Source organism: Lissotriton vulgaris, chromosome 2_1, assembly GCF_964263255.1.
Source record: "Lissotriton vulgaris chromosome 2_1, aLisVul1.2, whole genome shotgun sequence".
Classification (NCBI taxonomy): Eukaryota; Metazoa; Chordata; class Amphibia; order Caudata; family Salamandridae; genus Lissotriton; species Lissotriton vulgaris.
Window position 1 is genome coordinate 1,569,528,935 of NC_141687.1, and position 24,028 is coordinate 1,569,552,962.

Consider the following 24,028-nt stretch of genomic DNA (forward strand, 5'->3'; position numbering starts at 1 on the left):
CTGGCCTGCCTCCACCACCCGTACTTATGTCCAGCAGGACAAGTGACCGCTCCGGACCACTCAATTGTCCATCCAATGTCTCCCCCCTTCCTGAGGTGAATGACCATCCACCCCTTTTGCCACCATCCACTGCCCCTCCGGCAGCCAATGAACTATTCTGACCGCCCCTGGCCCATAAAAGGAGTCCCCCTCCCAAAAGCCGAGTAACATGCAAGTATATGCCCCCCCATATGTAAGTGCCTCACTTCTGTAAAGAATGAGTAACCTTAGAAGCTCCTGAAGACAAAGAAGCATTCAAGAGTGTCACGCGAACTTCAGATGCTCAAGTGATGCCAATGAAAACAACTTTGTACTTAGGTAAGCATGAAAAATCCCCGCCTGTTTCCCTCACTTCATCCTGTATATCTACGCGTGTCATACATTTGCCCCCCCTCGCGGTGAACGACCGTCCACCACATGTCCTTGGCTCACAAAACCACCAACCGGCCCGGGCCATTCATTAGGCACCCAAGGTGTCCCCCCACTATTGTCGAGGTGAACGACCATCCACCCCATGCCCACCATCCTTTGCCTCCCTTGGCAAACAATAGCATCCGTAGACCACTCACGGTCCATAAAAGGAATCCCCAAGCAAACCAAATCGATCTTTGTTAAGAACCAAAATCCTGCACGGTCAGCCACACCTCATCTCTCATCTCCCCATGCGTCGGATAATGTACTTTGGCTCCCACCACACTTAGTGAAGGACCATTCGCCAATCCGTGCCTGCATTCCGTACCCAAAATGGACTCTGGCCAAATCCCGACCATGCTAGGCGCCCCCCCGTGGACGACCATCCACTGCATGTACCATTACCCCCATGTACGTGAGCAACAATCCCCCACCATTCTTGAACCATGACAGGCGGCTCCCTTAGACCAAAGGCCCCCATCATCAAAGTCACACCGGACCGTCCCATTCACCCAAAGAGTCATGTCTTGGACCTCCAAATCCTCAGCCGACCAAACTGTCTCACCCAAGCACAAGCCCTGCGCCCGACCAGGACGCCCCATGTTCCGTTCCTTGGAAACACCTCCCCTGCCAAGCACCTCAGGATATTGCCAGCCTGACACATCCCAGCAACATCTCCCCTGCATGTGTCCTCCAAGCAGGGCAACCTTACATCCCCTGCGCCGTACGGCAAACGTAATGGCACCAACCCCTTCCCAATGTCCTTTGCCCAGTCTCCTACCGTCCACCACCCAATCCTCGGGGAACCTGACCCAAAAACGTCCACACCCCCGCTAGCGCACCTCTTGTGTTGAACCCCCCCCCCCCCCCTCCAGGTGACAGCCTTGGCTCCCATTCTACTTCCCGACCCCCTGGTAGAAAAGAAGAATTAGCCCTGCAAGAAATACATGGTGTTCCCCCAGCCCCCTTATGGCTTATCCAAGTAAAGTAAGGAAGCAGATATGAAAGTCGGTGCCAACGTCAAGTAGAGAGCAGACCCGGTCAAGACTCCCAGAATCATGTACAAGACAATCTTACAATTCCTACAGACTAACTTCTATATTCTAGAGATATGCTACCCCACAGGCCGCCAGCCTAAAACACCGCTGCAAAGCAAAAGCCCACACCCCCAGTACCCCCATCGCCACAGACACCTCACTGTATATCCTCCGCCCCGAGAGCCCTCCCCCCCAGGACCCACCCAGTGACCACAGCCGTCGCGGCCCACCCACGCATCCAAGAAACCACACACCTCTGCCAGGCAATCCCGCCAAAGCACAGCCTGATTACGCACCAGGCCAAAGACCAGGAGAAATGACCCCCCGTTTGCTGAAAAAACCTCTACTGCACTCCAAACCTCCTCCATTCACGGTCCACTGCGACCTTTCCTCACAAGCCCTTGCCCCCGAACAGACCGACACCAATACGCCGCTACACCCGGCCCCCAGTGCCCTCCTGTCCGGGCACACTTCCGTCATAACTACCGCCCCCCCGCTCCCAACAGCCTGAGCCCCAATTTTGCACTACAAACTGCTCCGTCGCAATCCCAACCTAATCTCCCTACAGCACCTTCCAACCCGCAGCCATCTATGAGCCACACACTCCACCTTCCCGGCGAGCAGTACCAAACCCCAGGTCAAAATGAAAACAAACTCACATAGACCTCAGCACACAGCGGCCTGATACCTCTCCACCTGTTACAGCACCCCGCCCCCACCTCCAGGAAATTCCACACTACCGCCAAAACACACCTCCCCTCAAACCCTCCTGCAAAAACAGCACCCCTGCCGTACCGAAGAAATCACACGCTCGTAACCCAACGACGCTCACCCCACGAGAACCCCCGCGCAGCCCCCCTACGACCTGTATAGGCTGACATAGGCTGTGCAGTTCCTCCTGCACTCCGTTCATGAGACACCCCCAAACCCCATAAATGCCATGCCACCAAATCCTGAAAACTAAAAACCTCTGAACCTCCGGCATAGCCCTTCACAACCATCCCCCTGCCCGTGCGTGAGCAGCCCCCCCAACCAGCCCCCCCTTTGCGCATCCGCTAAGTCAAGATGTGAAGAAGTCCTCCACCTACATGGTACACCCAAACCTGGCCACCACCCCAGGAGCATTTAGCCCCCACCTCTACTTTCTCCACTCCAATCTTGCGCCCACGTGACCCGCCACGCCGGTCCGCCCGTCATGGGGAGGGCAGCGTTGTATCTTGGGAGCACTCTCCCCGGTATAAACATCCAACCCCGGAGCCCCATCAACCCGAAAACCAATGTCACGCCACCAAATGACCAAATGGCCATCCCTGTAAACCCCGTTGCTGTAGTATCCACTGTGAGGCTCGCCACCCACACTGGGCCCCATCATTACTCCTTCCAGCAGCAGCACTGGCATCCCCCAGGACACTCCCACGCCTGCAGCGCCCTGCATCAGAAGCGCCATGATCCCCGCATATCTTTCCCCTTCTCCAGGCCCCAGCCGCAAACGTGTACCTAAGAGTTGCTCCAGTACAACGCCCCTCTGCTCTTGGGCACCATGCCCATCTCGGCTGTGCCCGCAGAACCCCCAGCACTTCGATTATGACAAACATACCGACTCTCACACCGCACAAACTGAACAGGTCACACCGTACATATTTAAACATTGGCTGGATAAAACATTGCATTGGACGCTGCGCGAATCCCCCGACGGAGGGCAGGCTGCCGACAACCCCCCTACTGCTTCGGACCAGCGTTAGGAGGCCGTAGTGCGCCCCGCTGGTGTCACACCCGCTGCCGAGCTGGACCGCCATCCTCAGTTCGCCTCCCCCACCCGGTTGCCAGAATGAGGTGGGCCCAAACACCACCGGGCCTCGTGCCGTCATGGCCGTCCCTCACACGTGTCCCTGATACCCTACGCAGTGCCGCCTACCAACTCCCCAGGGGCCCGGTCCCGCCCCCCCCCAGCTATCAGCATTGCCCAGTGACCAACCAGTATAGCGCAGGCTCCCTGTAGGGACGGGCCCACACCCCCACCATGCTGCAGCAAAAAGGGGGGGGGGATAGTGGGCCAGCGAGACCACCGCCAGCTCCTGGCGACGTCGTCAACATGTGACGCACCGCCCGACTGCCTCACCCCTGTTGGTAAATGTCCGCCAAAACTGAGGCCCGCCTGTCTGCAGTAAGGAAGGGGTGCCACCGAAAGGCCAGAAGCAGCTATGGCCAAAACCCCACCCCAATGACAAAGTGGGGCCGGGTCCCGACCACCCTCCCCCCCCCCAGGCACCCCACAGCAAGCCCCCTCCCCCGGGACTGCAGGCAAAGCCAGGGCACCCGCCCTCCCCACCCCCGCTGCGGGCCCCCATCAGCCTCGCACCGGACACATGCCCCCCCCACCCCTCGCGGATGCCAGCAGCGCCCCATGAACCCCGGGAAAGCCTCAGGGGAAGAAAAAGCAGATGCGCGTGGCGCAGGGCCCCACTCGCTCCCCGACAGGGAAAACCCCTCTCTATCAGCCCCCCCCGACGCACAGAGTAGCAGTAAGGCCGCAGACCAAAACCCCGCCGCCGCGCCCGGCGATGCCCACACACGTGCACCACTTACTACTCGGGGAGACCCCCCATTGAGGCCAGGGCCGCGCCTGATGGACACGCCCGCCACGGCCTCTCCGCTCGGCCAGTTCGAGCACCGCACTCTCCTCGGGGTGAAAAACCCCAGCCATGCCGAAAGACTCCCCAGGGCATCTCCTCTTAGCCGCAGGACAAAATACTAACGCTAACCATACAGCCGATCGACAGATCGGCCCCTATTCAAAAATACCCTACAGCTCAACAAAATTAAAACACCCTCCCGGTGGTGCTCAGGCGTCAGGAAGAGGCCGGATCTTCCTCTCCTGACACCTTATATGCCCTCCCCAATCCCACCCCTTCCTTAAGCCCCTGTAGTCCCGCCCTCTACCTTGTCCTTCCGTATTGTGCGAAAACCCCGGGGGAAGACTGGGCTGCGACCTTCGCTTCCCCCGGGGGCCGCATCAGCCCGGAGCAAAGCAACACCAGCAGAGTAAGTAAAGTTTTTATTTTACACTGAGGCCACCAGTGCAAATTTAACGGCGTTTAGGCAGTCATCTTCAGATCGTCGACGGGAGGCAGCTACCCGCAAGAATCACGCAGCTGCCATCTTACCAGCCGGGAGCGCCATATTTTGTGAAGTAACAAACGTCTTCTCCCTGAACCAATGAGGCACCTTTTTCCTTGAAAATAAGTGAGAACTGACTTTGTCACTACCTCATCAGAAATCATGCTTCTGTGTCAGAAGCCACAATTGTTTGCTGTAATGAGAAAGAGGTGCACAGATTTTTCATGTGGCAGGGCTCAGTTGAATGCTTTCACATAACACTGCTTAATACAGGCAATGGCAACTACCAACACTGTAAACCTATATGTATACTTTTTGAATGCATGCATCTCAAAATTATCATGAACCATTAAAATCCACAATATGAATTCATTGGCCAATGCCTATTTCATGTTACTCCTCCAGGGAAGAGGGAACACAGGCTGTAGAAAAGAAACATTGATAATGCATGACACTGGGATGAAAATGTGTTACCTTACATGTAATTCTGAGTTGTTGATTTGGACCCTTGGTATTGCCATAGCTTTGAGTTAAACAAATCAAGCAGGGATTTGACCAGATAAAGTAGTTTAGGTGCAATCCCCATTTCATTCTGGTGTTCAACCCAGTTCATAGGTTGCTCTTAGTTTTATCTGGAGGAAAAAATAAGGAATTGTATTTTCTGGGCGTTGAGTTTTCATTTTACATTAATAATTCAGGTTTGTGTTTCCAATATGTTGGTGGTTAGGGCAGGAAGGGTATCCCTTTTCAAGGTATAATTGTGGTTCACCTGCTAATTGGTGAAGGAAACACTGATTTTCAACAAGATGTGTTTCGATGAAAAGGTTGAACTGGGAGGGTCTAAATACAAAGCCTTTCATCACTCTGAAAGGCTAGATGATGAGCATCTAAGTAAGGGGCATTCACGCGAGGCAGAGAACCAAAGTAAGCTGCTGTACTGTGTTGTGTGAAAGAGAAAGAGCAGAAAAGTGGCATGTCGCCAAAGATATGGCCCAGGTCTGCTCCCTTGTAAAGCTGGATCACTTCTGGCTGCCTAGAGCCAACGCAGGCACAGTACAAAAACAATAATCCCTAAAAAGCAGGCCCTCTTGCACCATGTCACAAAGGGGCCTGTGTTTGCACATGGCAGCCAATTGTGCACCAGTGCAGGGGAAAAGGGCAGGAATGTGCTGTTTCTGATAGATGCAGCTCATTCCTGCCCCTTTCTTTTGCTGTAGTACAGTGCAGCAGGAAGGTCTGTGGTGATTGTGAGAAGTTGGCCTGGTATATGCTGTCCACTAATTAAAGTGGGCACCTTGCACCAGCCCAAACGACCCTTATGATGTATGAGGTCAAAGATAACCTTTAGAAAGCTATCCTAGTGGTAGCTGTGGAGAGCAGCCTTCAGGCTTAATCTTGAAGGAATGTAGAGCAGCTTGTTTCACCAGAACATCACCTCCTATATTGATTAAATGAAAGGAGAACCACACAGTAGTTATATAAAAATATGTATTTATTAATATAACACTCTCTAGTATCCTCTACGTGAGGATAGAACGCAAAGCACACAATACAAGCTCAATAGAACAGTTGTAAGTAGCACAATAAACAGTGGGCTCCAGGGGGAGACTAAACCACACACTAATATAGTGGTATAACAATCACAACTTGAGTCACAACAAGATCTAGAACACATAGAATTGCTAGGACCCCAAGGAACCACCCATGGTGAGTAGATAGGGACCCCACGGAGGACGGGTGTAGTGTGCTAACATGACCGTGGGCTCTGTACAATTCCATGGGGAAGTCGTGGTTGCAGTTTTAAAGTTTAAGGACCCTTCTAGGAGGACTTCGAGCAAACCCTTCGGAACTTAAGAGGTTGGAGAGCCACCCCACCCAGTGGACACTGTAGTACCCGAGTTACCTATCCCTAATGAGCCGGGCGCATGGGTCTGGAGTGGTGTCAGAAACTGCTGTCGTTCTCAACGGAGGGCTGTGAGGAAGTACTGCTGCAGTGAAGGTGAAAAGGGTCCGGAGGAATCCAAGCCTGGATTCTGGAAGGAAGGAACCTGAAAGCAGAGGGGGCAGAGTCTGGGTCACTTCAGAGTGACCAGGGGCTCAGTATACGAATTCCCGCCGATGTCGGGTGCTTCAGGAGCGAAGAAGAGATGCTTCACTCTGCAGCCACGAGGACCAGGAGGCATTGAGGATGACCAGAAGCTGAAGGTGAGCTGTCCCATGAAGGATGTCGAGTGGTGAGGGGTCGGTGTCCGACAGGAGCACCAACAAGCCTTGGCAAAAGCAACCCCTGCAGGAAGGTCAAGCAAGTTGCGGTGTGGACCAGCAAGGTCCGGGGGACTCACCAAGCAAAGGAAAGTCAGGGCACATCTAGAGAAACCAGGAAAGCCCAATAGAAATCAAGATGACCCTCAGGGGGACCCACAGGGCAAAAGACCAGGAGTCGCGAGGGGACCTCGAGCAAGATTGCAAAGTACCAGCCCACGAAGCAGTCGGTGTGAGGAAGCCAGAGTTTTTATGGCAAGTACTGCTCTGGGTCAGGACTACACAAAGCCCAATGCACAAGCTCAATAATTGCCAACAAGCATATGCAACTGCAAATGGACGCGGTGCACAGGGGTTTGAGTTATGCAATCCCCACGAGGGATATTGGCCTCAGAGACTTGCTGAGAGGGTAGATCGACCTCAGGGGGACTTTCAAAACCAAACTCCTGTGATGCTGAGATCTTTGGAGCCTGCAGGAGCTCAGGAGCAGCAGACTGATTAGTTGCATTAAGGTGCCTGCAGTTACAGGAGAGTGACTACTTCTTTCCAAAGGAAATTCTTCGGTTGTCCTTAGTGCACCACAGGTGCTGCACAGAGCCTGTATGGAGCGAGGGTACAGACAAAGCGTTGGACGGAGAGGGAGACGAATGCAGGCCCAATCGCAGTCCAGCGAAGTCCAGAGTGTCCAGACAGTTGTATGTCAGTGGTTTCTTCTTGTAGAATCTTGTCCACATAAAAATTTAAAGTCCTAGAGCCATGTAAGCCCTTTGGTACCCACAGGAGAGGGTTGGACAGATTCGGGGGACCCTCCTGGGGGGGGGGGGTCAGGACATAGGGGTGGTTACAGCCATGTCCTTTGTCCAGTTTCATGCCAGAGCAGGAGCCAATGGCTCCCAGTACTGGTTTGAGCTGGACTATACACAGGGACAACAAATGTGCCCCAGTGCAGACTTTCAGGCACTCTCATAGTGCACCAAACCAGCCCCAATACTCTAAATCCTGTCTGGGAGTTGGTCACACCTCCCTGTGAGAGGATGCCAAACGGTCTACACGTCCGCGCAGCGGGCGCGCCGAAGGCAAGCCCGTCTGCGCCCGTCTGCGCCCGTCTGCGCCCGTCTGCGCCTGGCACGGGCCTAGGGCCAGTCCCCCTGCCCAGTTGACTAATAAGGACCGTGTAAGCTGGACCAGAGAACAGCTTATACAATTAGGATCTGGCTCCTGTGCAGCATCTGTTCGCTGCCCCCCAAGTAACCTAGACGGCCACTCCTTTCATTGTATACATTGCAACCTGACTCTCCCTCCCTGGAGTGAACGCATCCCACCACCACTACCTCCTCGAGCACTTCACGAATATTAAAGGCAGGTCTGGTTAATTGAAGATCTCTCCCCCGCCATGCGAATGAAATCTGGTCTACACTGACCACATACGACTGGGACATATTATTCCTCACGGAGTCTTGGATAAAGGATACTTCAAACCCAGATATCTATTTAGCCACCCCCCCGGACTATCGCTTCATGGGCATCAACCGAGAAGGCAAAACAGGGGGTGGACTCGCCATTATTTTTAAAACTCACCTCAAAATTACCATTAAAAAACTTACAAATATTGGGCTGATTGAAGCCATGTATTTTTCGATTGCTGATGCCGCGGCGGTCTACTTAACCGGCATTCTAGTCTATAACCCACCAAAAGCGTCACCCTCTTCTTTAACGCAGCTGGTCCATCTTATAACAGATCTATCTCTCAAGCACCCGCACTTTATAGTACTAGGTGATTTCAACCTGCATGCCGATGATCCTACTTGCTCCCAGGCCACCCGATTTTTAGATTCTCTACAGAGCTTGAGCCTGACGCAATTAATCCAAGGCCCGACGCATGTTGCGGGCCATACATTGGACCTAATTTTCTCTAATCTCCCGGGTACTATAACCCACCCTCCCCTTCCCCTTACTTGGTCCGACCATTATCTTCTCTCGGTCGACATCCTGTTGCCCCCAGCACCGACCCCGGCGGAGCTTGGAACGGACCATAGGAGAAAATGGCATAAAGTTACTTGCACTGCCCTAGAGCCTGTCTTTCGGTGCTCCCTGGAGCCTCACATAGAGGACATTGATATTTGCGTTACTAAGTTCAACGTGACCTTACTGTCTGCTATCGACGGTATTGCCCCATCCCTACCAGTCTCGTCTGTGAGATCCCGTCCCTCAGCCCCTTGGTTCTCCGCAGCCCTGCGTGAAGAAAAAAGCCGCTGTAAAAAATTAGAACGCAGCTGGAGACTAGCCTATGATCCAGAGGCAAAAAGCATTTATAGAACGGCCTTAAAGAAATTTATTAAACTAAAAAAGTCTGCAATGAGAGAATTTTTTGCCTCCCAAATCAAAAACGCAGACAACTCGGCTAAAACTTTGTTTAATATTGTTAAAGACTTTGTAAAACCTCCTGCCATGACACCTAATAATCTCTCCAGCCAGTCTCTTTGTAATGGGCTATCAGATTTCTTTCAGGAAAAAATCGAGAAAATTTCATCTCCCTTTCCTTCAGTCTCTGCACCTGAAAAATCCCTTTCCCCCGTCTCAAACAGCATGGATTATGCCAACAGCCTCTACGCAGGGGCCCCCCTGTACCAAATTGAACGCCTACAAATAGTTCAGAATGCGGCGGCGAGGCTGATTGGCAACATCCCCTTCCGGCATCCGGTTTCAGCTTATCGCAAAGAGCTTCACTGGCTCCCAATAGCCAGTCGCATCAAGTTCAAAATGCTAACTCTTGCTTTTCGGGCTCTGAACGGAACAGGACCGGAATACTTAAGAAAGAGATTAGTACTATCTCACTCAGTCAGATCCTTACGATCCAATAATCTACGCCTCATTATTGTCCCGCGGTTCCGCCGCTCCAGAATGGGTGGCAGAGCCTTTGCAGTCCTCGCGGCCAAACTTTGGAACAGCCTACCTTTAGACCTCAGATTTGCTCCCTCTGAAGCACTCTTTCGTAGCCGTCTTAAGACATGGCTATTCTCATCTGCATAGGTAGATCTCCTTTTCCTGCTTACAGTCTTAGCGCCGGGACACCCCCGTCGGGGGTAGCCGTGCGCTTTACAAGCTTCATAAATAAATAAATAAATAAACGCCCATTGTGCTGCCTTCCACTGCTCAAGCTTGGCTCAGCGCAGGAGGGCAGAAATGTATCTCGCATCAGCAGCATCCATTTTGTGCTGTCCGGGTAGAGAAGGCTGGCACCAGATAGACCAGTGACCCCACAAAACTTGCTTCTGAAGGGAAGAATCATACCTCCCACACTGGTTACCGGTTTGGAGGTATGATTCCAAGGTGTTTGCTACCAAAAGCCATATGTTTCTATGCAGCCATTGTCGAGATAGCATTTACCGCGAGGTCATAATGTACCTCTACTTACATGTTCGGCTGAGTCACAGACAACCCGAGAGAATGGTCTCTGAAGGCTGCAGAGGGTCTCTTCTCATACAGGGGCACCCTCTCACTAAAAACCCAGCACCTTGCCTTTAGGATTGAAAAGGCCTGCTATAGGGGTGATTTATACGTTTTAAGTGTAGTGAACTATAGATTTAGTGAATCTATATCTAATGTAAGTGGTGCAAGCACCGTCTTACACAGGTTGCAGTAGCCGACCTGTAGTTCCATTTTGAATGGCCTCTCATAGGTGGCATAATACATTCTTCAGCCCATGGGAGGCCTACGGGGTACTTATGCCCTGGGTACAGGGGTACCGTATACTAGGATCTTATAAGGGTAACCCAGTATCCAATCTGGAGCGTACCACAGTACATGTATGTCAATGTAAAGGATAAAGCAGATAGACTGGGGTCCATAATTAGCAGGATCCCAGTCAGACTAGTCAAAAACAGTGCAACTTCAAGCAAAAAGTGGGGGTAACCATAAGAAGCAGATCCTACTTTCCTACAGCGATGACCTATGGCACTGCCAGTGCATCACTATTAATATGGGAGGAAGTGAACCACCAGCAGCACAAGGGGATTGTAAATAAACCCCAAACCGTCTATTGAGGAGGAAGAAGTAGGAGGGTGGAATGAGGAAATGGTCTTTCACAGCCAGGTCAGCCAACTGTCACTCCCTTTTAGATGAAAGTTCGAAAGCAACAGGGCCAAGATTACACCAACAACACCAGTCACAAAATCAACCTCCAATTAGACCTTATGGCCACTACAAGCACAGGCAGATCTGAGAGAGATGCTGTTTACTCCTTCGCTGCTAGGCCTTTTTCCCCCCTGTGCTAAGCCTTTTTTTGGCTATTTGGGGTAGTTCGTGCTTGGGCCCCTGTAACCTTTTGACCACGCCAATTTTGAATAATTTTCTTCCATCATCATGGGGATTCTAAAGGTCTCCAGGGTTTGTGGATTTCCCTTGGAGGGGACCCAGAAATTCACCAAAATACAGCTAGTGTTTGTTTTTTGGGGGGAAACATTGAAAAAGGTGCTGCAAATGAAAGCGCCTGTTTTTTTCCCTGCAAATGGTATCAACAAAGGGTTTTAATGTGCTGAAATCACCATTTCGAAACTTTTAGGGACTGGCAGACTTTTGTCAAAAAACCAACATTTTTTGCACAGTTTTGCCATTTTACTGGGATATAGCCTATTTTTGCTATTTTTTGTGCTTTCAACCTTCTTCAGTGTTAATGATAGAACTAGGTATGAAAGCAATAATGGATCCTGTAAAGCTATACATTTTAGAAAAATAGACAAAAGTCTAAATTAAGAAAGGGGTCATTTGTGTAGATACTTCAGGGTTTCTTTATAGAAACTAACAGTTGAATATTTGGAAAATTTAAAATTAGTTGGAAAAAACAGCCATTTGTGCCAACTTTTTCACAGGTAACTTCTTCTAATCGTGACAGCTGTTTTAAAGCAATATACCGGTACATTCTCTGGACCTTTCTGATTGTAGGGATATATAGGACACATAGGTTCACCAAGAACCCGACGAACCCAGAGCCAGTAACTGAGCATCGTCCTGCAACTTTTTTTATTATGCACAGGGTATATAGCAATAAATTTGGGAAAAATATATACATGGAAAAATTGGTATGAAAGAAACCTATGTATTTCTGAAATTGGAACAAAATATAGAGTTTAGAAACAGTAGATATTTGCAAATTTAAAAAATTGGGAGTGCTCATACTAGCATGAGAATTATAGGTCATTTTTCAAAATGACTTTTTTTTTTACACAATGTCTTTCCTTTGGAAGGCAGATATGCATTGAAAGTCAATAGGTATTAACAGATGCTCTAAAGGTTTGTGTTACCCTAAGTCTCTCGATAAAAATGGTACCTTACTTGTGTGAGTAGGCCTAGTTCCTGCAAAAGAAAACGGCTCAAAACACAACATGGACACACTTTATTTTCACAGTAAAAACTAACCCTTTTTTTGCAAAGTGCCTAGCTGTAGATTTTGAACCCTAGCTCTGTTGGCACCCTAGGGAAACCTAGAAAACCTATACATTTTTTAAAACTAGACACCCAGGACAATATAGGCTGATTTGACTGGCTCTCACCGTGTTCTGTTACCCAGAATCCCTTTCAAACCTAAAGATTTGTCCCAAAAATACATTTACCTTAAAATTCTGTGGTAGAAAGTCCTGCAATCAGCGTGGATCCACAAAATTCCACACACCCCACGTTCCCCTAAGTCATCCGAGAAAAATGGTCCCTTACTTGTGTTGGTAGGCCTAGTGCCCGCGACAGGAAATGGCCCAAAACGCAACGTGGACACACCACATTTTTACAGTGAAAACTGACCCTTTCCAGTGCCTAGCTGTAGATTTTGAACCCTAGCTCTGCTGGCACCTGAGAAAACATAGTAAACCTATACATTGGTGAAAACTAGACACCCAGGGGAATCAGGATGGGATGTCTTGACTGGCTCTCACCAGGTTCTGTTACCCAGAATTCCTTGCAAACCTAAAAATGTGTAAAAAAAACGAACATTTTCCTCACATTTCTGTGTGGGAAGTTCTGAAATCTGCGTAGATCCACAAACTTCCACCCACCCGGCGTTCCGCAAGGTGTTCTGAGAAAAATGGTACCTCACTTGTGTGGGTAGGCCTAGTGCCGGCGACAGGAAACAGATCCAAATGCAACTTGGTCACACCACATTTTTCACGGTGAAAACTGACCCTTTTTTTGCAAAGTGCCTAGCTGTAGATTTTGAACCCTAGCTCTGCCGGCACCTAGGCAACCTAGCAAACCTATCAATTTTTTTAAACTAGACACCCAGGGGAATCCAAGATGAGGTGACTTGACTGGCTCTCACCATGTCTGTTACCCGGAATCCCTTGCAAACCTAAAATGTGTTAAAAAAAGACACATTTTCCTCACATTTCAGTGGTGGAAAGTTCTGGAACCTGTGTGGATCCTCAAAATTCCACCCACCCCGCGTTCCCCAAAGTCTTCCGAGAAAAATGGTATCTCACTTGTGTAGGTGGGTCAAGCACCCGCGACAGGCATGGGCCCAAAATCTAGTGAGGCGACATCAAAATTACCTATCACAAATCAACCTGGTTTTGCAAGGGGGGGTCCCATGAGTTTTTGGCCCAGGGCTCGTCAGTCATCTATGGAAACCTACCAATCCCATACATTTTTAAAAACTAGACACCCTCAATAGTTCAGTGAGGTATGGCTTGCGTGGGTCCCCTAACATTTTCCTACCCAGAATCCCCTGAAAACCTCATAATTAGCTGAACAAATCACTTTTTTCTCGAATTTCTGTGTGGGAAAGTTCTGGTATCTCCGTGGATTCACAAATTTACCCACACCCAGCGTTCCCCCCGTTTCCTGATAAAAATGGTACATCACTTGTGTGGGTAGTATTGTGGATGCAACAGGAAATGACCCAAATCGTACTGTGGAGACTTCAAAATTACCTTTAACAAAACTACCTGGTTTTGGGGTGGGGGCACCTGGGGTTTTGGCCTTGTGCTCAGCGGCCATCTTGGAAAATTACCAAAGCCAAACATTTCTGAAAACTAGACACCCGGGGCAGTCCAATGAGGTATGGCCTGCGTAGGTCCCCCAACGTTTTCCCGAGTAAAATGATACCTCACTTGTGTGGGTGGGGCAAGGGCCTGTGACTGGCAAGAGCCCAAAACATAGGGATTAAGGGTATAGCACAGAGAATACAAAGCGTTACATTTTTTTTTTAAATATGTTTTTTGTCAATCATTTTACTTAGGAGACTGAGGGGAATGTTGTGGGGTAGGACATTTGTGCCGGCATGGTAATTCCATACACAAATATGTGGAAAATGTGTTTTTTTCAGCTACATTTGAGGTTTGCAGGGCATTCTGGGTAGTAAAATGTTGGGTGACCCATGCAAGCCGTACCTCGCTGGATTCCTCCGGGTGTCTAGTTTTCAGAAATGGATTTGGATTTGGATTTGGATTAGTTTTAAAAAAATGTTTGGATTTGGATTTTTTGAAATGTTGGGATTTGGATTTGGTAGTTCCCCAAAATGGCCGCTTATCCCGGTGCCAAAACTCCAGGTGACCCCCCCAAAACCAGGTAGTTTTGTTATAGGTAATTTTGAAGTCTCCAGAGTACTCCATTTCCTGTTGCAGCCACTATGTCTACCCACACAAGTGAGGTACCATTTTTATTTGGAATCCTGGGGGAATGCTGGGAGGGAAGAAATTTGTGGATCCACTAGATTACAGAACTTTCCCACACAGACATTTGAGAAAAAAGTGATGTGGTTGTTTCATCTAAATTTGAGGTTTGCAGGGGATTCTGGGTAGGAAAACGTTTGGAGACCCACGCAAGCCAAACCTCGCTGGATTCCCCCAGGTGTCTAGTTTTCAGAAATGTGTAGGCGTGGTAGGTTTCCCTAGATGGCTGCCGAGCCCGGGGCCAAAAACTCATGGGACCCCCTTGCAAAACCAAGTTGGTTGTCGATAGGTAATTTTGACGTCACCTCAATAGGTTTTTGGCCCTTGCCTGTCATGGGCATTTGACCCACCCAAATGGGTGAGGTACCATTTTTATCGGGAGACATGGGGGAATGCTGGATGGGAGGAAATTTGTGGCTCCATGCAGATTCCAGAACTTTCTCACTCAGAAATTTGAGAAAAAAGTGATTTTTTCAGCTAAATTTGAGGTTTGCTGGGGATTCTGGGTATGAAAATGTTGGGGACCCATGCAACGTAAGTAGTGTGTCTTGAGCACACCTGATAGATAAACTTATTACTCTGTTTTCTCCTTATCAAACGATCTGTGTGCTTCACCTAATTGAGTATAACCTACTTACTCCTTGTGTATAAAGTGAACATGTGGTCAGCTAGCAAAAATGCTAGCTGAAACTTAGGTGCGCACTACCTGTGTAATTATAACAATGTTAATTCATATTACAAAACACATGTGTTTGTATTATTAGTCTTTACAATTTATTTTTACTTTCAATAAATGGAATGGAATGAAATTTAACAAAACTAAACATCACTTTGTAGAACAAATACATATACAATGTAGTATCATGGAAATCATTCAAAAGACAACATATTTTTGAAATTGTAGAAAAACCCAATGCATTTTGGGACTTGTTTGTAGTCCCTTCGTCAGGGGAAACGTTGAAAATCTAAAAATAATATACAAGCACATCAATGAAGACATCAATTACGGACTATGCATTCATTAGCAAACAAGCTACATCTTGTCAGGTTTAAGCTTCCTAAACAATAAGGAAACAGGAGAGCAGAGACCCACCACCACAAAAATAACCACAGTGCTCACCAATACAATAATCCTAATAACTCACTTCAATATGTGAGGGCCAATCCCTCTGTCGCAATGTAAAGTCAATCGATTTTTCAAAAAAAGATTCTCTGAAAAAATTCAAGTTGTTCTATTAACATGGCTTATTGTTAAAAGCGACCGTGTAACCAAAAGTCAACAACATCAAGTCAAAAACTTTATTCGGAAGCATGTAAATCATGTCCATAAAAGTACATACATACAATACATGTTAATAGAAAAAAATACATGTTAATAGAAAATACACTTTACAATCGCAATCCGCAAAAAATACAGTATGATACATATAATGGATCAAATAACACACTTTAAAAAGTTTCTAATAAATAAGTTATTTTAAAATTATTATTATATTAAAAATTCATGCTTTTTCTAGAACTGATTGCCTTGAGTAAATAACTAGCCGTATAAAAACAGATGTCAGGGTGATGCAGATTAAAAAGTAATTTCATTGCCGCTTTGATAGTTCTTGCTCCAAATTTAATAAATAAAGGTTTTAAAAAGAATTTACGATATTCACTATACAGGTTACATATAAGTAAAAAGTGCTCTGTGCTTTGTTCTGAAATGTTGTCGCACCGACATGGACCTATAGGGCGCATCTTAATCTCAGGGAATGCAACCAATAGGTGGACCGTTCCCATCCTCATCCTGGTAAGAACAAACCGATGTTGCCCTTTGGTTACCTGGAGGAGGTAAGGGTGTAGGCCCACAAATTCGTTCAATTGGTTGTAACGTATACAGGTGGTAAGTTTAAGATCATCCGTGGCTCGTCTTTCTGCACAATGATTTAAAAAGATTGATTTCAAACTCTCTTTAGAAAGATCCGAAGCAGAACAGTGATCTAATGTAACGTTTAACCGAAATACATTAGAAAAGGATTCAATTGTGTATTTAATCCATGGGATTTTGAGAAAGTAGTCTAGACGTAGACAATCCTCAATGATAGCCCTATTAAATGAGGTTTCGTCTTTCATCCAGACCGAACGCCATAGTATCAGAGGCCTCAACAATAATAGATCATTTAGATGATGTAGGCCTAATTCATTGTGGACCAAACTATTAGCAGTGGATGTCGGAAGGCACAATAATTTTTTCAGAAATGTATTCTCTTCCACCTGTAGAGGTGCTACCCTGGATGCCCCCCATACCCCTGCTCCATAGAGAGCAGCCGAAAGACACCTAGCTTCAAAGATCGTAAGCATTTCTTTGGGCCTTCTACTACCTAATTTACTTGCAAAAGCAAATATTCCATTGGCGCTCCTGATCATTTTGTCGCGCACCACCTTATGCTCGACATCCCAGCGACCATTTTTGGAAAAGGTGACCCCCAGGTAGCAGAAATTTTCCACACACTGCACCACTTGCCCATCAATAAGATACCTATAGGGTTTTTTAGTTTTAACATTTCTAGCTCCACACTCCATCACATATGTCTTGCTCTTGTTAATGACCAGCTTTCTTTTTTCAATAAAGGCCACAAAGTTGTCCATCAAAAGCTGTAGACCCCGAGGAGTCCTAGAAAGCAACACAGCGTCGTCCGCATAGAGTAACACGGGGATGGTACTTGTGTTTACTCTAGGGGCGTCCGCTGGTGCCTTCTTAAGGATCGAGTCTACTTCATTAATAAACAGAGTGAAAAGCAGGGGGGCCAAAACACACCCTTGTCTAATACCTCTCTTGACCCTGAATTTGTCTGTACATTCGCCCGAAGTCCCATACCGGACACTCGAGCTAAGCCTCTCGTACAAACGGGCCAAGAAATATATAATTTCCCTAGGTGCTCCCATTTCTAGCAAGGTAGTCCATAGTATGGCGTGATCCACCAGGTCAAAAGCGCTGCTCAGATCAGCGAAGCAGAGGTAGAGTGAACCATTTTTTGCTCTGGTGTATTTCCCTTTCAGGAGTTCCAGGTTTAAACATTGTTCAATGCAACCTCTTCCTTTCCTGAACCCATATTGGCAGTCTGTCATTATCTGATTAGACTCTGCCCACTCTTCTAATCGAACGAGGAGTACACGGCTCATGATCTTGACGGACGAATCCAACAATGAAATTGGCCGGTAGTTTTTAACGTTTCCTCGGTCCCCTTTCTTGTGAATGGGAACTATTATTGATTCAGACCAGGTACACGGGATAGTATAGCGAACAGCAGCATTAAAAACTTTGACTAGTACTGGCCCCCAAGTCTCAGGTGCGGATTTATACAAATCAACTGGGACACCATCAGGTCCCTGGGCCTTTCCGCCCTTACTAGCCCTGATACTACTTAGAACCTCCTGTAAGGTAATATCTAGGCTAAGTACTGGCCAAGAGCAACTTATCGGCAACATTACCGTGTTGGGGTTAAAAATACCGGAGAAATGCTGTACCCATGATTCCTTACCTACGTTTGAGGTTAACACGGGGAGTTTATCATCTTTTAAAAAGGGGCTGTTTACTACTGACCAAAAAAGAGTACAATTTCTTGATACAGCCGCTAAATCAAATCTCTCCCAAGCTTCCTCTCGTAGTTCAGCTTTCCTTTGCTTAAGAGCTAAGTTATAGTCAGATCTGAGCTTAGCTACAACCATTTTGTCTCTAGGTTTGGTGGATAATGCCATTTTTAATGTCTTCAGGGCCACAGTACATGCATTGTTAAACCATCCCCTGGCTTTATTGTTAATATTCACAGCAGCCCTAGTAAACTTACCACTAATAAAAACATTGATTTTGGTAAAGTGAATGATACAGGCCTCCATATTTGACTTCTCATCAATAATTGATGTAATGTCATTTAAGCAGCATGAGATAATGCAATTAGAAGTTACTTCAGCTTTATCCCCATCCCACCTTATTCTAAATCCGTTCGGCCTGTGTACATCAATGTTTGTGATAGGGCTGCTATCTGGAATTATGCAAACTTTCCAAAACCTAGTTTCAATAACAAGACAGTTATGATCACTAACCATATAGTCTACAACCTTGACATCAGAGCTAAAATGAGCTAGTTCAGAAGACATACAGATAAAATCAATTACAGTGTTCGCCCCCCTCCCTACAAAAGTTGGCAAGCTATCACCCTTCCCATCCTGCTCAATCTCTAGGACCTCCATATCATAGGCGAGTAGGAAGGAGTTCAAAGTTTCTCCATATATATTGTGTGGGAAATGTGTAGCTGGCTCTCCAACACGGTTCAAGGTGCCACACAACATTTGGTTAGAGAAAGGGCAAACAGAAATGTTAAAATCTCCAACATATATGAACTCAAAAACTGTATTAGAAGCTTTCATCAATTGTTTGATTGCGTTGTCTAATTCTAAAATAACCATGTGTCTGCTAGCATCAAAAACATTATTATACATATTAATCAGTAAAATGTTTTTGTCTGCCTCATCAGCTAACCACAGCAGTTGGGAATTATTGCCCACTGTGATATGCTCCTTCACCCTAATTCGCATTTTCACAGAAATCAGAATTAGCAAACCACCTTTGGCCCTCCCTGAAGTAGTTGCCACCGCTGGTAGCTCATATGCTACAAAACCATCGAGGCCCTTAAAGTTTTGACACCAGGTCTCTTGTAGACATAAGATATCGAATGTTCTGATTAGTTCTAGCCACCCTAATACGTCAAATTTAGAAGCTAGTCCTGCTATATTCCAACTAGCAATATGGCAAGATGTTGGTGCCCCCTCTAGGATATTGCAAGATGTACTCACAGACTTAAGCAGTGTACTACCTATAGTATTTGGGGACTGATTTAGGTCTACCTCTGCGGATGCTTCGGCAATCTCGTGTCTGACCTCTTGTCAATCACAGTTATTAAGACCAGACAGGGCATCAAACCTGTTGTGTAACAGCAGGCTTGGTACTAGGGGAGTAGCCCAGCGGTTATGCATATTCAAGTTGTTATCCCATCCTAATGCTGGCGTTTTTGGTAGGGTTACATTTTGCTGTTCCCTGTAGAAAAATTTTAATGTTAGGGGAACCACCGTACCTCTTCTACGCTGAGGCAGAAAAATATGAGTTAAGACATTTGGGAGTACTTCAGGGTGTGCAAATGTCACCACCACACAGTCCCCTTTAAATCTTTTGGGGCGATTCCCAATCCAGGGGACGCGTTTAACTGCTTTAATATCGTGCGCCAGTTGCTGTAACCCTCCAGGTGCTAACCTCATATTACCGGAGAGCCAATGGAGGGCCTTACTAGTCAGAGAGCTAGATGACTCGGTAATGCCGTCATCCAAAAGGGGAACATTAGCTAACACCAGTACAACAGGTGAGGCTTCCTCAATAAACTGCAGTGGGTCTGTACCGTGAACTTGTGCTTGTGGTAAATTTACTATCAACGGACGCCCTTCTGCTGATGTTACGTGTTGATTATCTTTTGGGGCTGGCATATGGACTTGATTAGTCAGCACACCAGATATCCCTTCTCCAACTTGGTTAACCCCTTCAGTACTATTTCGTGCTGTTAATAAGGCATTAAGACTGCCTATTTCCTCCGTCAACTTTATTTGCACACCTCCAAGTCTTTTTACTTCAGCCTGCAATTTATTGATTTTAGAGATCAGAGGTTTTACAATTTCATTAAGTTTACCCTCAACAACCTCGAGCAGTTTACTAATCATTTCATCATCTCCTCTGTTTCTTAAAGTCCCTTCCCCTGCAGCCTTTTGGGGGGCTCTCGAGGAGCCTGGGGATAATGTTCTTTTCCTTTTCACTCTTGGCCTTGGACCGCCCTGTTTCCGCTGGTTCTTCACACAGGTGCGCACAGGCCGGGGTGTGTGCTCAATCGGTGGTAAATCGTCCTCCACTGGACCAGTTACAGTTTCTAGATCTGAATCTATAACATTGTCAGTGTCTACATCCAGAATAACAGGGGATGGTAACATGGTCAATGGCTGGCTACCAGACTCAATAATAGGTGATGCATTTGATGAAACCCTAGTTTCCACCAACACGAAAGGGCTATCATCAGTTGACAGAGGTAAAGTGGGGCTTAGCCTGAGCAAATCTGGTGACTGGCTTAGCCCAAGTGATTCCCTCCTTTGTTCGTTTATTTTCTTTACTGTTTGCACAACATAGTTATCCATGGTATTTGCGGGCAGAGCAGCAGGTTTCTTTTTGGACATCGTCTGTATATGACACAGTTAACAAACAACACAGGGACGACAACAGGGTCTTACTTGTAGGAGCGTCTCTGAAGGGACTTGGGGTCAGGCCCTGCCCCTGCCTCTTCCTGCCGATGAGGGCCGTAGAGGGCCCGCCCTTTGCCCGGGCTTCGCCTCGGGCGTCCCGCTCGCGTCCCGCGACGCGGGGGTGCTCCTCCTTTTATTCTATTTCCTTAGCGCTCACAGGGCGCTGCCGCGTCACTCTGACGCGCCGCCGCGGTGCCTGCCGGGATTTGCAGTCTCCCGGAGCGGCGGCGCGGAGTCCGGTGTTCCCTGACTCTTGGCGGCGGTGGCGGCGGTGTGGGCAATGTCCTTTTGCTTTCCTTCCTCTGTGGCCGTTACAGGTGAGTGCAACAGACTCTCGGCGGTGGCGGCGGTTCTGTTATGGTCTCCCCCGCTCTGCCGGGGTGCTCCTCCTTTTATTCTATTTCCTTAGCGCTCACAGGGCGCTGCCGCGTCACTCTGACGCGCCGCCGCGGTGCCTGCCAGGATTTGCAGTCTCCCGGAGCGGCGGCGCGGAGTCCGGTGTTCCCTGACTCTTGGCGGCGGTGGCGGCGGTGTGGGCAATGTCCTTTTGCTTTCCTTCCTCTGTGGCCGTTACAGGTGAGTGCAACAGACTCTCGGCGGTGGCGGCGGTTCTGTTATGGTCTCCCCCGCTCTGCCGGGGTGCTCCTCCTTTTATTCTATTTCCTTAGCGCTCACAGGGCGCTGCCGCGTCACTCTGACGCGCCGCCGCGGTGCCTGCCGGGATTTGCAGTCTCCCGGAGCGGCGGCGCGGAGTCCGGTGTTCCCTGACTCTTGGCGGCGGTGGCGGCGGTGTGGGCAATGTCCTTTTGCTTTCCTTCCTCTGTGGCCGTTACAGGTGAGTGCAACAGACTCTCGGCGGTGGCGGCGGTTCTGTTATGGTCTCCCAACAACAACATATCTAACGTTCCCATACCTATAATGAGATGACTGTCGGGTTATTTTTAGATTTTCAACGTTGCCCCTGATGAAGGGACTAGAAACAAGTCCCGAAATGCATTGGGTTTTTCTACAACTTCAAAAATACGTTGTCTTTTGAATGATTTCCATGATACTACATTGTATATGTATTTGTTCTACAAAGTGATGTTTAGTTTTGTTAAATTCCATTTTTTGAAAGTAAAAATAAATTGTAAAGATTAATAGTACAAACACATGTGTTTTGTAATGTGAATTAATATTGTTATAATTACACAGGTAGTGCGCACCTAAGTTTCAGCTAGCATTTGTGCTAGGGGACCCATGCAAGCCATGCCTTGCTGGACTCCTATGGGTGTCTAGTTTTCAGAAATGTGTGAGTTTAGTAGGTTTTCCTAGAGGAACGCTGAGCCCTGGGCCAAAAACTCATACAACCCTCCTTGCAAAACCAGGTTGTTTTGTTATAGCTAATTTTAATGTTGCCTCAATAGGTTTTGGCCCCCAGCCTTTCGCGGGTCCTTGACCCACCCACGCAACTGAGGTACCCTTTTTTTAGGAGACCTGGGGGAACGCTGGGTGGGAGGAAATTTGTGAAACCATGCAGATTCCATAACTTTCCCACACAGAAATTTGAGAAAAAGTGATTTTTTTCATCTAAATCTGAGGTTTACAGGGGATTCTGGGTATGAAAATGTTGGGGACCCGTGCAAGTCATACCTCGCTGGACTTCCCCGGGGTGTCTCATTTTCAGAAATGTGTGAGTTTTGTAGGTTTCCCTAGATGGCCGCCAAGCCCAGGGACAGAACTCAGGTGACCCCACCTTGCAAAACCAGGTCCTTTCAAAATAGGTAATTTTGATGTCTCCACAATACGTTTTGGGTCCTTCCCTGCAGTGCATACTTGGTCCGCCCACACAAGTGAGGCACCATTTTGGCACAATAATGCAAGGAAAATGTGACAGTCACATTTTGAGATTTGCAGGACATTGTGCGTAAGATAACTTGCTGGGATCCACAAGAGATACATCAGCATGTACTCCCATGTGTGTTTAGTTTACGACAATACCTTCAGTTGGTAGGTTTTTCTTAGATGGAATGTGCACCTTGGCAGAGAGACAAAAAAGACAAATATTACTGCACAGCCATCTAATCCTCAAGCACACACACATACTTGTTGGATTTGGCATGAGGGCAAGTGATGGTTCAGTATATAACATTTTATTAACAAGAGATTTCACAAAAATGAAATGCACTGTCAATAATTGAAAGGAAAAAAAACGGAACCAGTGACTCACAGCTTGTGAGTTGTAAAGCTGCATCAAGACTCCAACCACTTTACAGGTCATTCACACACCTTCCATACGTGAAACACACAAGACTATTCACATCACCAGGCACAAAACCAACACATCACAACATTCACAAAACGGGACAAGGTACACCCTGCTTGAAAAAGACAGAATAGACAAATATTTCTGCACAACTACCTATTCCTCAAGCACGCATACATACCTGTTGGGTTTGGCACGAGGGTGTGTGATGGTTCAGTATATACAGTTGTATTAACAAGAGATTTCACAAAAATGAAATGCACTGTTAATAATTGAAAGGACGAGAAAATGACCATTGACTCACAGTTCTTGAGCTGTAAAGCCATGACAAAGCACCAACATCTTTACAGGCCATTCATACACCTTTCATACGTGTGACACATACAAAACCATTCATACCGCCAGCCACGGGCTCAGCACATTACAACACTTACACCAGCCGACAGCGTCATTCAAGGGACCATCACTTTCACATGCCCACATTCCCGACACAGCAACCATACCAGCTGATAGATTGCATGGATTGGCGTTTGGCTAGCATTGTGTGTAGAGACCAGCAGCAAGTCACTACTCACACACCGCCAGTCAAGCGACAGTCCATGCACACCGCCAGTCAAGTGCCAGTCCGCGCACACCACCAGACAAGCACCAGCTTACACACCACCATCACATTAATTATTTTTTTATACAAAAAAGAAAACACAAACAAATTGCAAATAGATACAAATCTAGTAACATAAAATCTGAAACTAAATACAGTGCACAAATGTCAGCCTTGAAACTGAACAAAAAATATAAAACAGTAGAGACCAGACAGTTCACTTTACCACTCATGGATGCTCCCAAAAATTATTTTGCGTGTAGTACATTCCAAAACAAGCAGGCACACACAGTGCAGGGTTAAAAGGACACTCGGGCCAGTACATACGAGTCTGCTT